This window comes from Ornithorhynchus anatinus, chromosome 7 (genome assembly GCF_004115215.2).
Source record: "Ornithorhynchus anatinus isolate Pmale09 chromosome 7, mOrnAna1.pri.v4, whole genome shotgun sequence".
NCBI lineage: Eukaryota > Metazoa > Chordata > Mammalia > Monotremata > Ornithorhynchidae > Ornithorhynchus > Ornithorhynchus anatinus.
Genome location: NC_041734.1, coordinates 72,066,764 through 72,080,558, shown reverse-complemented (window position 1 = coordinate 72,080,558; position 13,795 = coordinate 72,066,764). Strand labels below are relative to the sequence as shown.

Below are 13,795 nucleotides of genomic sequence, written 5' to 3'. Positions count from 1 at the left end.
GCCCTAGGAGAACATGATAGAAGCACTAGGGGAGCACTAGGGGAATGCTTGGTTAGTGTTATGGAAATGCTAAGGAAGGCTAGGGGTATGCTAGAGAAGCACTAGGGGAGGGCTAGGGGAGCACTACAGGAGCACTAAGGGAAAGCTAAGGGAGAACAAGAGAGTGATAGGGGAACCCCAGAAGACTATGAGGGGAGCACTAGAGTAGCACTAGGGGACCTCTAAGAGGGCACTAGAGGAGTGCTAGGGAAGCACTAGAGGAGTGGCAGGGGAACACCAGAGGAGTGCTAGGAGAGTGCTACCCTCCCTGCAGCAGGGATCCAAAGCTCTGGTCACGGCCTCACCTGCAGGCCAAGGGGTGGAGTTGGTGTGTCAGGATCTCTCTTGCCACTGGGGCCAGCTGGTGATGGTCTAGTTGCTGGTTGGCTCTGCGGTGGATGAAACCTGCCAAGGAATTCAGAGGGCATCATTGATTGGAAAATGGTCTCACAGACACCGCAGTGAGCCCAGAGATGGTCACCCAGAGGAGACGCTGACTGCTGGTCTACATTCCCACAGGGTTCAGTGAGAGGAAATGGGCTTCAACTGCAGCAAAAGAGAGTTGGATTAGACCCAAGGAAGAACTTCCTGACCACTGGGGAATTAAGTACTGGAACAGGGCATTGAGGGAAAGTCTTAAAAAGCTGGCCAGAGGCCCACTGTCTGAGTGATTTAGGGGTTCACTATCCTGGAGGCAGGGGGGTTGACAAGATGAGCTCTTGATTTCTGGTCCAGTTGGTCAATTGTCTCTCGTAACTCTAGGATACTCTACCAGGCACTTAGAATAGTGCTCTGCACAGACTAAGTGCTCAATAAATGCCAGTGACTGATGAATGGATTCAAGGATTTGTCCTTTTTCACAGCTTCTATGATACCCTGGATATATTATTTCCTTGGTCCTAAAAACTGAGTTGGGGTGAGGTTGAAGCAATCAGGGTCAGGGTTAGCGAAGCTCCCCTCAGACCCTCCCCAAAGCAGCAGGTTAGAATGAGGGAAGAGGCAAGTCCTTTTCCGAGCCCCAGCCCCTGGCATCCAAACCTTGGCTTCTTTGCCCAGCATCCTGCCTCCCCGATCCCGGCCCCGGCCCTCTCTGCATGTCAGCCACCACAAAAGGCTGGTCAGGCCTGGTCCATCCGGAACGGAGATGTGAGCTGCCCGGGAAAGGAAAGCCAAAGCCAACCTGTCTCCTGACCCATCGACCGCACATCCCAGGCCCGGGCCCCCACTCCCACCAGGAGGCGGGAATGATTCATTCAGTAGTATTTATTGAGCGCTTACTATGTGCAGAGCACTGTACTAAGCACTTGGAATGTACAAATCGGCAACAGATAGAGGCGGTCCCTGCCCTTTGAGGAGCTTACAGTCTAATCGGGGGACACGGGCAGACGAGAACAATGGCGATAAATAGAGTCAAGGGGAAGAACATCTCAAAAAAACAATGGCAAATAAATAGAATCAGGGTGATGTACATCTCATTAAACAAAATAAATAGGGTGGTGAAGATATATACAGTTGAGCGGACAAGAACAGTGCTGAGGGGGTGGGACGGGAGAGGGGGAGGAGGAGAGGGAAAGCGGGGAGAAGAGGGTTTTGCTGGGGAGAGGTGAAAGGGGGGGTAGAGGGAGCAGAGGGAAAAAGGGGGGAGCTCAGTCTGGGAAGGCCTCTTGGAGGAGGTGAGCTTTAAGTAGGGATTTGAAGAGGGGAAGAGAATTAGATTGTCGGAGGTGAGGAGGGAGGGCGTTCCGGGACCGCGGGAGGACGTGGCCCGGGGGTCGACGACGGGATAGGCGAGACCGAGGGACGGCGAGGAGGTGGGCGGTGGAAAGAGAGAAGGGAGGAGAGGGAGGAAGGGGCAAGGGGATGGAGAACCTCGAAGCCTAGAGTGAGGAATTTTTGTTTGGAGCAGAGGTCGATAGGCAACCACTGGAGGTTTTTAAGAAGGGGAGTGGCATGCCCAGAAGGTTTGTGCAGGAAGATGAGCCGGGCAGCGGAGTGAAGAATAGACTGGAGCGGGGCGAGAGAGGAGGAAGGGAGATCGGAGAGCAGGCTGACCCAGTAGTCTAGCCGGGATATAACGAGAGCCCGTAGCAGTAAGGTAGCCGTTTGGGTGGAGAGGAAAGGGCGGATCTTGGCGATATTGTAAAGGTGAGACCGGCAGGTCTTGGTAATGGATCGGATGTGTGGGATGAACGAGAGAGACGAGTCAAAGATGATCTTCATCTTCAGCCTCTGGGGCCTCAGACTCTCAGGAGCCATGACAGAAGAAGCTGAGCTGGGTTTGTCTTTCTCATCCTCTGCTGTCCCTAACCTTGCTCCCTTCCCCAGCTCCTCCCCCATCCTCTGCTCCAGCCCTTCCTGACTTCTTAAAGCCCTGACCCAGACTCTGCCCCAACCCCCTGTCCCAGCCCGGCCCTGCCCCAGTCCAGCCCAGCCCCGGCTCCTAGCCCCCAGCCCCAATCCAGCTCAGTCCAGCCCCTGGCCACTCTCGGGTCTGATGGGGGTGGGGATGGAGAAACCAGGACAGAATTGGCCTTTGTTTCAATCTCTGGAAATAGAGGAGTGATCTTAATGGACTTTTTCACTTTTCTGTGTCACATGCTGCAAAGTTTCTGCTGCATAATGGCCTAGAACCATAGTAAATAAATGAGTACGTGATGATTAGTTTGAGAAGCAGCATAGCCTAGTGGCAAGAGCCCGGGTTTGGGAGTCAGAGAATGTGGTTCTAATCCTGGGTTCACCACTTGCCTCATTTACCTCATCTGTAAAAATGAGGATTAAGACTGTGAGCCCCATGTGGGACAAGCTGATTACCTCAGTGCTTAGTACAGTGCTTGGCACATAGCGCTTAACAAATACCGTAATTATTATTATTATGTTAGTGCAGTTTTCATTCGCTCCATTATTTTCCAATAGCTACATGTTGAGAATTCCCATCCCCTCCTCCGCCTCAACTCACTCTTGCCATTCCTTGTAACTGTATGGATTTATGGGAGAGGCTTGTCTGGGGGTCTTTCTGATTATACTGGAAGCTCCCTGAGGGCAGAAATCCAGGTTTTCCTGCTGGACGTACCCCAGGAGCAGTCCCTTCGAGGGTGCTCCAGCACCGATCTGGGATGCCAATCATTTTGAAGCAGCGTAGCCTAGTGAAAAGAGCATGGGTCTGAAAGTCAGAGACCTGGGTTCTAATCCTGACTCCACCACTTGTTTGCTGTAGGACCTTGGGCAAGTCACTTAACTTCTCTGTGCCTCAGTGCCCTCATCTGCAAAATGGGGATTCAATATCTGTTTTCCCTGTTACTTAGAATGTGAGCTCCCCGTGGGAACTGATTATCTTGTATCTACCCCAGCACTTAGTACAGTGCTTGGCACAGAGTAAATGCTTAACAAATACCACACCTCCTAAAATAGCCCACTGAGGTAGTCTTCAATCAGGCAGAGGCTTCCTAGGGGAGCTCTGGCTTCTCCTTCTCAGTTCTGCTGCTTTATCATTGGAGGCTCAGAACACACACACACACACACACACACACACACACGCCATTCTGAACTCTAACTTTTCCCTCCAGAAATGGGAGCGCTGCTTTGAGTTTTCCCACAGGACAGCCGGCCCCTGAAGGATCACTTCACTTTCTCCTCTGATTCACAGAAGGTGTTTCCTGCGCTCCGGATTAAGCTCCGCATCAACAAAGTGCTGAGCAGCTAGGTATTGATCAGCCTCCTGCGGAAGGAGTGAGCACCTCAGCGAAGCCGGGAGGTCTGCCCGAGGTGACCCAGGAACAACTGGGACGAGAACCCAGATGGGCTGATTCCCAGGCCTTTGTTTCCTTCATGGCACCATCCAGCCCTAAGCATAGACCCCCTCCTCCCCACCTTCCTGTCTGCTCACACCCACCCTTTTTTCCTCCTCTCCCCGCAGTCCTGCTTGATTTTGCTCAGATGGAGTCACGTGGCTCCCACAAACAGCGCCTGAGAAATGAATTTTTGGTCAGGCTCAGCATGAGTGGTTTGAATTTCAGCTGGGGCTGAGGTGTGGAGGGGCAGATGTGGAGGGGAGACTGCCAGAGGGAGGAGGTTCTCAGGGCGGGGAGAGAAGAGGAAAGAGGGAGACATCCCGGGAGTTTGACAAGCAGGAGGGTGTGCAGCTGGGGGAGAAGCTGTCAGGCTTATTTCTCCAACCAACGGGGTTCCGCACCCATCTCAGCTCAGACTGGCTCCCTCAGGCTCTGGTCCAGAGGGCCTCAGACAGTCCCCTTGGGATCAGGTCCAGAGCTGCGGATATCATGGGAACAGAGAAAGTCGGTCCCTTTTGAGAAGCAGTGTGGCTTAGTGGAAAAAGCAGGGGCCTGAGAATCAGAGGACTAGCGTTCTAATCCCAGCTCTGCCATTTGTCTTCTGTGTGATCTTGGGCAAGTTCCTTAACTTCTCTCTGCCTCAGTTTCCTCATCTGCAGAATAGGGATTAAGACTATGAGCCCCATGTGGTACAAGGACTTTGTCCAACCTGATTATCTTGTACCTACCCAGCGCTTAGTACAGTGCCTGGCAAATAGTAAGCACTTAATGAATACCACAATCATTATTATTATTATTACTATCATTAATAATAATCATAATGATAATAATCATAATCCCTCAAGACTGTAAATTCTTTGTGGGTAGGGAATATGTCAACAAACTCTGCTACATTGTACTTTCCTAAGTGTTCCATACAGTGTTCTGCACATAGTAAGCCCTCAATAAATACGACTGAATTGTGGTATTTGTTAAGAATAGACTTTGTGCCAAGCACTGTGCCAAGCTCTGGGGTAGAAACAGGATAATCAGGTCAGATACAGTCGCCGTCCCACATGCGGCTCCAAGTAGAAGGGCGAGGGAGAGCAGGCCACCTCTGGATCTCCAGAGAGGACAGAGAAGGTCGAGCAATAAAATGAAGCATCGGCGTGATCGCTCAAATTCTCTCAGCCAGCAAACTCCAAGAATTTCTGGCAAAACAGAGCAATGTCCCTGAGGAGTTATTCTGAGAGAAATCGAGAGCAGAGAGGGGAGGGAAGAAAGCCAAAAGGAAGCTCTGCCTATCTGGGCTCCATGGTCCCCACGGTCTCCAGCTTCAATATGGGGAAAGGGACTGGATTCTGGGAGCTTTAACAATGTTTGCTCCCCCACAGCGTCCCTGCTTCCCATTTATGTCCATCAGTGGCTCTCCCAAAGCAAACTCACACTCTCTGTTCCCTTCCTCGGTCCCCCAATCTGTCAGTCTTTACTGACTTACTGGAGACAGGAAAATAGACGATATGATCGGAGGTGGGGGGAAGAGGAGTTCTTGCTTCCTCAAGGATATCGTTATCAGTTCCTGCCCCCAGGGAGCTGTCAGTCTAATCCTGGCTCCACCACTTGCCTGTTATGTGACAGTGGGTGAGTCACTTTACTTCTCTGTGCCTCAGTTACCTCATCTATAAAATGATAATGAAATACTTGTTTTTCCTCCTAATTAAACCGTGAGCCCTGTGTGGGACAGGAACTGTGTTTAACGTGATTATCTTGTATCTAACTCAGCGCTTGGCACCAAATAAGCACTTAACAAATACCACAATTATTGGAAATAATGAAGATACTTATTAACTGGTTGCTATAGGCCAAGCACTGCAGTGGATAGAAAATAATCACATGGGACACAATTCCCATCCTACCAGGGCTAACAGTCTGAGAGTAAATAGGGTTTTCATAACCATTTTACAGCTGAAGAAGTGGCGGTCCAGAGAAATTAAGTTTCTCGTCCAAAGTCAAAAAGCAGGCAAGTGACTGAGCTGGATCTAGGAACTGGGTCTCCTGACTCCCGGGCCCTAGGTCTTCCCAATAGACCACACTGCCTTCCCACAGGGGAAGGAAGGGACTGATACAGATACACAGACAGGCACAGGCAATAGAATAATCCAAGTATTCAAACAACAGAAGCATAGACCGAACCTCTTGCAGAGCTATTTATAAGTGCTAAGCATAGCTGGAGGAATTGGAGCGATAGGGGAGAAGGGGTGTCAAGAGAGGTAGGAAGGAAGAGGAAGAAAGGGAGGGACCTGATTTTCTGAGAGGTGGGAAGGGTACTGTGGGTGGGGGGAAGCATCTCTTCAGGTTTTCCCCAACTCCCACCACCCCTCCATCCTACAACCTGCCACATCTCTCTTGTGGCAAAGGGGGACCCGGCCCCTCACCTCCCCCTTCCCCCAACCAAATGGCAGGAGTTATTTCTGCCCACTTACGTGTTTATTATTAATTATTACGATTATGGTATTTGTTACGTGTTTACTATATTCCAAACACTGTACTAAGCACCGGGGCAGATACAAGCAAATCGGGTTGGACAGAGTCCTTGTCCCACACGGGGCGCCCAGGCTCAATCCCCATTTTACGGATGAGAAAACTTAGAGAGAAAATAAGTAACTTGACCCAGATCACCCAGCAGACACATGGAGTCGAAATTAGAATCCATGACCTTCTGACTTCCAGGCCCGCGCTCGATCCACTCAGGCCCTGCTACTTCTCCTGTTTAACTATGTTTCCAAAGCGCGAGAGGACTGCAGAGAGGGAGGAGTGAAGGCGGGGGCTTTTTTTGAGTGAGCGAGGTTCCCAGGCTCAAGGACAACGCGGAGATGCGGGGTTCCCGGGCGGGGGGCTTATGGGGAGCTTAGTGGGAGGGTCCCGGGCCGGCCTTTCCCGCCCCCTCCCCAGCGGTGCTGCTAAAACAGCTCCCTGCCCAGCCTCCCACTTTTAAAGAGCCACCGAGCTTCCATATCAGTCCTTCCCTTTTTGCCAAAAGCCTTAAGGATTTTTACACAAGGGATCGGGTGGTTTTAGGGAAGGAGCCGCCGCAGAGCAGAGAACATTCAAGTCGTAGGCTGAGAAGCCTACTTCCATTACCGACTCTAATGTTGGCTGTGTGACCTTGGGCTTGTCACGACCTCTCTGAGCCTGAGGTACCCCCATCTGTCCTGTTGGCAGAATGAGCCCTAGTTCCTGGCTGCCCCCCAGAGACAGAAGGTTGGCAAATGTGATAACAAATGGGAAAACATTTTTAGCTCTTTGGAAACCGAGAAATTCCTAAATCGGAAGCATTTTACCTAAACCCCCTTGCAACTCCCACCTTAAAGTGTGATTTACACATTTTCTCCTCAAAGAGTTCTCCCTTCATTCTAACCCACTTCCTGCTTTTCAGTTTGCAGCGGGGGGCGGGGGGAGGTCTTAGATTAGATTTCAGAGCCAAATTCTTAAAAGTAAGGTAGTGGAGGGCCATTTCCTGGAGATTTGTCAGAACAGGACAGACCCCACCTCCGCCCCATGGAAGATTAGGAAAATCCCCCTCGGAGATAGAGGAATGGACAATATGATCTGAGGTGGAGGGAAGAGGAGTTCTTGCTTCCTCAGGGATATAAGTTTTCTAAAATATTTCCAAAGCACTAACTAGGTGTCAAAGCCCCATGCTAAGCGTTGGGGAGAGGTTGGACCATCGGATGAGAGAGTCCTTCTGATCATCATTAAATCCTATCACTTGGACCTTCATAACGTTGCTAAAATCCGCCCTTTCCTCTCCCTCCAAACTGCTAATACATTAATCCAATCACTTATCTTATCCCACCTTGATTACTCTATCAGCCTCATGCTGACCTCCCTCACTCCTGTCCTTCCCCATTCCTGTCCATCGCTCTGCTGCCCGGATTATTTTTCTTCAAAAACGTTCAGGCCATGTTTCCTCACTCCTCAAGAAACTCCAGTGGTTGCCTGCTCACCTCTGCATCAAACAGAAACTCCTCGCCATTGGCTTTAAAGCAGTCAATAGCCTTGCCCCCTCCTATCTCACCTAACTACTCTCCTACTACAACCCAGCCCTCACACTTGGCTCTTCTAATGCTAACCTTCTCACTGTACCTCAATCTCGTCTGTCTTGCTTCCGACCTCTCGCCCACATCCTACCTCTGGCATTTCTAAATCCGGCTCTACCACTTGTCTGCCGTGTGACCTTGATCAAGTCACTGTCCTTCTCTATTCAGTTTCCTCAATTGTAAATTGGGAATTAAGACTGTGAGTAGTATGTAGGTCATGGACTATGTCCAATCTGAATAGCTTGTATCTACCCTAGTGCTTAGTTCGATGCCTGGCACATAGTAAGCACTTTACAGATATTTAAAAGTCACCCAACACCTCCAACTCTTCCCCTCTACACCCCTGACCTCATCTTCTTTTATTGGCAGGTCTCTCTCACACCCCTCCACATCTGGCAGTATTATCAGCCTGGACATAGATTCCAAATTCTTATTAGCCGCTGGGTGAAGGAGTCCTTCTTTAGTTTGGTTGTAACCTACCACCTTCAAGCTTTGGGTTGGCAGGGGGGTTGCTTCCTCTTCCTGGGTGACTGGGAGAGAAATACATAGACGAGTGGCTGGAGTGGCAGTAGGGAGGGGAATAAGGTGAGGAGATGAGAGATGAATCAGGGAAGACCTCCTGGAGGATATGGGATTTCAGAAAGACTCTGAAGATGGGGAGAGCAGGGACTCCACAGGATATGAAGGGAGAGGGAGTTCCAGGCAGAAGGGAGGGCACGAGCAAGAGGTCGACAGTGAGACTGGTGAGAATCCATTCCCCCGCCTCCAGGCAGTTGAACAGATGTCTGTCTAGTTTTTCAAGACATTTCATAACCTCCCTGAGACCATTCATTCATTCCATTGTACTTATTGAGTGCTTACTGTGTGCAGAGCATTGTACTGAGGGCTTGGTAGAGTATAATATATCAAAAGATACATTCCCTGCCCACAAAGAGCTTCGGTCTAGAGGAAGAGACAATAATATACATAAATTGCAGGTATGTACCTAAGTGTTTTGGCGCTGTTCCAGTGTCTCATCCCTGACTATAGGAAACTTGCCCCAGTTCCTCCTGCTGCCCCCCAAGCCCTTTTTTCTCCAACTCCATGCCACCGGGACAGTGGTCTCCTCCCAGCTCACCGTAGGACTCTCAGATAGGGTGGGCTTTGGGGGCAGCCGACAGCCCCTGCTGAGCCGGCAGTTTCATTCATTCATTCAATAGTATTTATTGAGCGCTTACTATGTGCAGAGCACTGTACTAAGCGCTTGGGATGAACAAGTCGGCAACAGATAGAGACAGTCCCTGCCGTTTGACGGGCTTACGGTCTAATCGGGGGAGACGGACAGACAAGAACAATGGCAATAAACAGAGTCAAGGGGAAGAACATCTCGTAAAAACAATGGCAACTAAATAGAATCGAGGCGATGTACAATTCATTAACAAAATAAATAGGGTAACGAAAATATATACAGTTGAGCGGACGAGTACAGTGCTGTGGGGATGGGAAGGGAGAGGTGGAGTTTGGGGCTTGGAGCTGATTTGATCCATATGTAGGGTCCCACCCATCAATATCTGTGGGTTCCTTTTCAATTAGCCAAGAAGGGAAGTGATTTAGAGTGAATGAAAATCAATGGTTTAAAACCAGCCCACAGATCACCCCGGGGAGGGGTTTGAGGGAGGAGGAACGCAGAGGGGAGGCAGAGGCCATGGCTATAAATATCTCCCTGGGAGGCCGAGTTGGACTTGGGGAACAGTATTCTGACCATCTCTTCCCTGGGCACCCAGCCTCCCTCTCCCCTCCTCATTCTTCTTCTCCCTCCCTTCCACTGCCCCTCCCCACTTCCACTTCCCTTCCTCCCCATCCCCTCCCCAGAGAGGAAGTGTGCTCTATAAGAACAATAATAATAATAATGATGATAACAATTATGGAATTTATCTAGCATTTAATATGTGCCTAGCCCTGGGGAAGATACAAGATTAAGAAATCAGAACCAGTCCCTGACCCACATGAAGTTCACAATCTAGTGTCTCCCCACTTTCTAGATGGGGAAACGGAGGTCCAGAAGGGTTAAGTGACTTGCCCAAGGACACATTGTTAGCCACAGGTGGAGCTGTATTAGGATCTCCTGATACCACTGGCCATCCTCACTCCCCACCACAAGGCCACCAAGCTGCTTAGGTGGGCTTCTAAAAGGAGGCCTGGCAGGGTGAGGACTGAGAGCTCACTTCCTCCAAGAGGCCTTCCCAGACTGATCTTCCCCTTTTCCCTCTGCTCCCTCTGCTGCCTCTCTACACCCCCCCCACCTCCCCTCAACTAAGTCCTCTTCCCCCCTTCCCCTCCCCTCAGCACTGTTTTTTCATCTGCTCATTTGTATATAATAATAATAATATATTTTTATTACCCTATTTATTCTGTAAATGAGATGTACATCACCTTGATTCTATTTATTACTATTGTTTTAATGAGATGTACATCCCCTTGATTCTATTTATTGCTATTATTTTTGTCTGTCTCCCCCACTTAGACTGAAATCCCGTCAATGGGCAGGGACTGTATCTGTTGCTGATTTGTACATTCCAAGTGCTTAGTACAGTGCTCTGCACATAGTAAGCACTCAATAAATACTATTGAATGAATGAATGAATGAATGAATGAAGTCACTTAACCTCTCTGTGCCCAATTTCCTTACATGTAAAGTGGGAAGAACCAATTTGCATCTCTCTCCAACTCTCAGAGTTTTTGAGAGGATAAGAGGGTACATACCCAGTCAATCAATCAGTGATATTTATTGAGCCCTTACTGTGGGCAGAACACTGTACTAAGATCTTGGGTGAGTACATACAATAGAGTTGGAAGATACGATCCCCACTCACAAGAATCCTACAATCTAGGGGAGGAGCTGCACTGTGAAATTCTAGGGAGATAGAAAATATTATCAGCAGCAGCGGGAGACCTAAAGAACACAGGAAGCCTTCCCTGATTAATTCACAGTGCCTAAGTTGTGTCTGACCTACAACCACCCTTACCACTTAGTACTCTAATTTCAGCCTCAGTACTTGCGAATCCATATTTTCATTTATTTTTATATTTATCTATGCACTCCATTATTTGTTCAGCTCTTTCATCTTATTTGTCCTGCTTCCTGCTTTTCTTTAATTCGATTGTACTTCACCCAGCACTTAGGGCAGTTTACTGCACAGAGTAAGCTTCCCAATAGATACTATTGGTTGATTGATTGATTTTCCTTAAGGCTCTCATAATTTGCACCTGTTTCCCCTATGAGACTGTGAGCTCCTTAAAGGCAGGGAACCTATCTAGCTCCTGCTATACTCTTCCAAACCTGAACACACAGAAAGTGCTCAATAAATGTCATTTATTGATTGACAGATTAAAAAAAAAACTAAGAAGGTCTCTGTATCTGGTTCAGGAAGAAGTCTTTTTTTTTTTTGGTATTTGTTAAGTGGTTATTATGTGCCAAGCACTGTTCTAAGCATTGGGGTAGATCCAAGCTAATCAGTTGAACACAGCCTCTGTTCCACAGAGGGCTCATAATCTCATTCCCCTTTTTACAGATGAGGGAATTGAGGCCCAAAGAAGTGAAACAACTTGCTCAATAAAATGCAAGACAAGTGGGGGAACCGGAATTAGAACCCAGGCCCTTATGACACCCAGGCCCATGCTCTGCCACTAGGCCACGCTGCTTCTCGAATCAATTCCAGCAAAGTGGAATCCCATGAGGCCACCCAAAGATCAGGAGTGATGTCACAGCTCAGGCTCAGCAAACAGAGCTGAGCCTGGGGGCCACTGGATTAAACTGGGGTTGGTCCCCTACTGCGGCCTCCATCTTTTCACTGTCCAAGCTGACCAGGGCAAACATGCCTTGACCCTCTCCTCTTGATGCCCTAAGGTTAGGTTGGGGGGCGGGCAGAGGGGATGAGTGAGAAACAGCATGGCCTAGTGGAAAGAACATGGACCTGGGAGTCAGGAAACCTTGGTTCTAATCCTGGCTTTGCCACTAGCCTGCTGAGCAGCCTTGGGCAAGTCATTTTACTTCTCAGTGCTTCAACTTCCTCATCTGCAAAATGGGGATTTGATACCCATTCTCCTTTCCCCCTACTCCCTCTACTTAGACTAAGAGCCCCATATGGGACAAGGTCTGTGTCCAACCTGGTTATCTTGTATCTACCTCTCAGTACTTAGTACAGTGCTTGGCACACAGCAAGTTCTTAACACTTATCATTTTTATTATGATTATTTTTATTATTATTTTGGGGAGGGATAGAGTAGTATGTTTGGGAGCTGGAGCACATCCAGATCCTGAGTGCAGCTACCAAGACAAATGCCCTCTCCTCACTGCTCTGTCAGTCCTGTCTTACACATTCACTTTATTATTTTTTGCCTTTCCCCCAAATGAAACCCCAAACTCCCGGGGCTCCGACAGCCAAAACATCAACTGGTAATGGCTTCTGCGGCAAGAAAAAAAGGTGCTTCAAAAAGAACTAAATGTGTCAAGCACTGCTCTAAGGGCCGAGAAGCAGCGTGGCTCAGTGGAAAGAGCACGGGCTTTGGAGTCAGAGGTCATGAGTTCAAATCCCAGCGCTGCCATTTGTCAGCTGTGTGACTGTGGGCAAGTCACTTCACTTCTCTGGGCCTCAGTTACCTCATCTGTAAAATGGGGATTAAGACTGTGAGCCCCACGTGGGACATCCTGATTCCCCTATGTCTACCCCAGCGCTTAGAACAGTGGTCGGCACATAGTAAGCGCTTAACAAATACCAACATTATTATTATTATTATTATTCAAGGTAATCAGGTTGGACACAGTCCCTGTTCCAAATGTGGCCCATAGGCTTAGTCCCCATTTTACAGATGAGGTAACTGAGGCAGAGAGAAGTGAAGTGACTGACCCAAGGCCACATAGCAGAAAATTGGAGGAGCCAGGATTAGAACCCAAGACCTGCCTCCCGGGCCCAGGCTCGATCCACTAGACCATGTTCCTTCACCGTTCCGCTCTCCCTCCCCTCCCAAGCTGTGGTCTGGGAGGTAGAGGCCCCTTGAGCTGCCCGGCGGTGGGGCCCAATAGGGTCTGGGTGGATTTTGAGCTTAGATGGGCACCAAGCTGTTCTAGTAAGGGGCTTGGTGGCACTGAGATAGGCAGGCTGGCACAGAGTGGGTAGAGTTGGTTCTCTTCTGCTGGATGGCACAGGAACCAGGACCTTCAGGAGCTGGGTGGGCCAAACCCCCTAGAATCTGCTCTCCTCTTGCCCTCCTGGGAGCCAGGCCTTTAGCCAGCTGTGGCAGTTGGAGGGAGTAATTCTGGGAGCCTGGAGTCCAGTGAGGCTCTGAGAAGAAGCTGAGAGGTCCCACCAGGCCTGGGAGCACAAGAGTTGGCCAAGCCAGCATGTAGCAGGTTGATGGGGCAGAGCAGAGCTGTGTGCACATTCGGGGCCGGGGGATGGGGGGGAGGAAGGGGAAGGGGAGCGGGGGAAGAAAGTTGGGGAAAGAAATTCAGCATGGCCTAGGATTCAGTATGAGATTGGGATTCAGAATACCCTGGTTCTGGTTCCAAGTCTGCCACTTCATAACAATAATAATTATTATTACTATTATGCTATTTTTTAAGGGCTTACTATTTGCCAAGCACTGTTCTAAGTGCTGGGGTAGATACAAGGTAATCAGGTTGTCCCATGGGGGGCTCACAGTCTTAATCCTCATTTTACAGATGAGGCAACTGAGGCACAAGGAAGTTAAGTGGCCTGCCCAAGGTCACACAGCAGGTAAATGGCAGAGCCAGAATTAGAACCCACGTCCTCTGACGTCCAAGCCCAGTCTCCAGTACGCTATGTTGTGTGACTTTGGGCAAGTCACTTAACTTCTCTGTGCTTTCATTTCCTCAGCTGTAAAATGAGG

The 13,795-nt window shown here is 49.3% G+C and overlaps 1 protein-coding gene across 1 annotated transcript in view; it reads right to left on the bottom strand.

Annotated features, from left to right (window-relative positions):
* The window catches only part of NAV1 (neuron navigator 1), a 313,376-nt gene that overhangs the window by 239,720 nt on the left and 59,861 nt on the right, over window positions 1-13,795 (bottom strand). Inside the window, 1 exon segment of the mRNA XM_029069967.2 lies at window positions 345-444. The gene's annotated coding sequence lies outside the window, so the exon portion shown is untranslated.